The sequence below is a fragment of the Cebus imitator genome, unplaced genomic scaffold (assembly GCF_001604975.1).
Source record: "Cebus imitator isolate Cc_AM_T3 unplaced genomic scaffold, Cebus_imitator-1.0 Scaffold5, whole genome shotgun sequence".
Taxonomy (NCBI): Eukaryota; Metazoa; Chordata; class Mammalia; order Primates; family Cebidae; genus Cebus; species Cebus imitator.
The window spans coordinates 1,958,936-1,961,135 of record NW_016107320.1 but is presented as its reverse complement, the minus strand read 5'-3'; positions in this window follow the sequence as shown (position 1 = coordinate 1,961,135).

Here is a 2,200-nt window from a genome sequence, read left to right as displayed (position 1 = left end):
CAGAGTCTTGCTGTGTCACTAGCCACCAGGCTGGAGTGCAGTGGTGCAATGTTGGCTCACTGCAAGCTCCACCTCCCAGGTGGAAGCAGTTCTCCTGCCTCAGCCTCCCGAGTAGCTGCGGGCCATCATGCCCAGCTAATCTTTGTATTTTAGTAGAGACGGGGTTTCGCTATGTTGGCCAGGATGGTTTTCATCTTCTGACCTCTTGATCTGCACACCTCGGCCTCCCAAAGTGCTGGGATGACAGGTGTGAGCCACCATGCCTAGCTCCAAACAGTTTTTTTTTTCTTTTTGTATATTTATGTATTTTATTGCACTTTAGGTCCTGGGGTACATGTGAAGAACATGCAGGATTGTTGCATCGGTACATACATGGCAATATAGTGTGCTGCCTTAATCCCCATCACCTATATCAGACATTACTCCCCATGTTATCCCTCTGCAGCTCCCTACCCCCAACTGTTCTTCCCCTAGTCACCGGCAACAGACCTCGATGTGTGATGCTCCCCTCCCTGTGTCCATGTGTTCTCATTGTTGAACACCCACCTGTGAGTGAGAACATGTGTTGTTTGATTTTCTGTTTTTGTGTTAGTTTGCTGAGAATGATGGTTTCCAGATTCATCCATGTCCCTACAAAGGACATGAACTCATCGTTTTTTATGGCTGCATAGTATTCCATGCTGTATATGTGCTACATTTTCCCCATCCAGTCTATTGTAGATGGGCATTTGTGTTGGTTGAAAATCCTTGCTATTGTAAACAGTGATGCAATGAATATACATGTGCATATGTCTTTATAGTAGAACTCTGAAATCCTTTGGATATATACCCAGTAATGGGATTGCTGGGTCAAATGGAATTTTTATTTCTAGTTCCTTGAGGAATCGCCACACTGGCTTCCACAATGGCTGAACAACTTTACACTCCCACCAACGATGTAAAAGTGTACCTATTTCTCCACATCCTCTCCAGTATCTGCTGTCCCCAGATTTTTTTTTTAGGATCTAATTTTTTCTCTCTCTTCTCATTTGAGGCAGTGAGTATGATCTTTTATTTTTTAATTGCATTTTAGGTTTTGGGGTACATGTGAGGAACATGTAAGATTGTTTCATAGGTACACACATGGTAGTGTGATTTGCTGCCTTCCTACCCCTCACCTACATTTGGCATTTCTGCCCATGCTATCTCTCCCTAACTGCCCACCCCCCTACCGCCCCTCCCCTATTTCCCCCAACAGACCCCAGTGTGTGATGCTCCCCTACCTGTGTCCATGTGTTCTCATTGTTCAACACCCATGTATGAGTGAGAACATGCGGTGTTTGATTTTCTGTTCTTGTGTCAGCTTGCTCAGAATGATGGTTTCCAGGATCATCCATGTCCCTAAAAAGGACACGAACTCATCTTTTTTGATGGCTGCATAATATTCCATGGTGTATATGTGCCACATTTTCCCTATCTTTCATCAATGGGCATTTGGGTTGGTTCCGGGTCTTTGCTATTGTAAACAGTGCTGCAGTGAACATTTGTGTGCATGTGTCCTTAGAGTAGAATGATTTATAATCCTTTGATTATATCCAGTAATGGGATTGCTGGGTCAAATGGAATTTCTGTTTCTAGGCCCTTGAAGAATCACCACACTGTCTTCCCCAGTGATTGAACCAATTTACGCTCCCACCAACAGTGTAAAAGTGTTCCTATTTCTCCACATCCTCTCCAGCATCTGTTGTCTCCAGATTTTTTAATGATCACCATTCTAACTGGCGTGAGATGGTATCTCAATGTAGTTTTGATTTGCATTTCTTTAATGACCAGTGATGATGAGCATTTTTTCATATGTTTGTTGGCCTCATGTGTGTCGTCTTTTGTAAAGTGTCTGTTCATATTCTTTGCCCACTTTTGAATGGGTTTGTTTTATTCTTGTAAATCTGTTTTAGTTCTTCATAGATTCTGGATATTAGTCCTTTGTCAGATGGGTAGATTGCAAGCATTCTTTTCGATTCTGTTGGTTGCCCATTCACTCTGATCACTGTTTCTTTTGCTGTGCAGAAGCTCTGGAGTTTAATTAGATCCCATTTGTCTATTTTTGTTTTTGTTGCCAATGCTTTTGTTTTAGTCATGAAGTCGTTGCCTATGCCTATGTTCTGTGTGGTTTTGCCTAGGTTTTCTTCTAGGGTTTTTATGATGTTAGGTCTTATGTTTA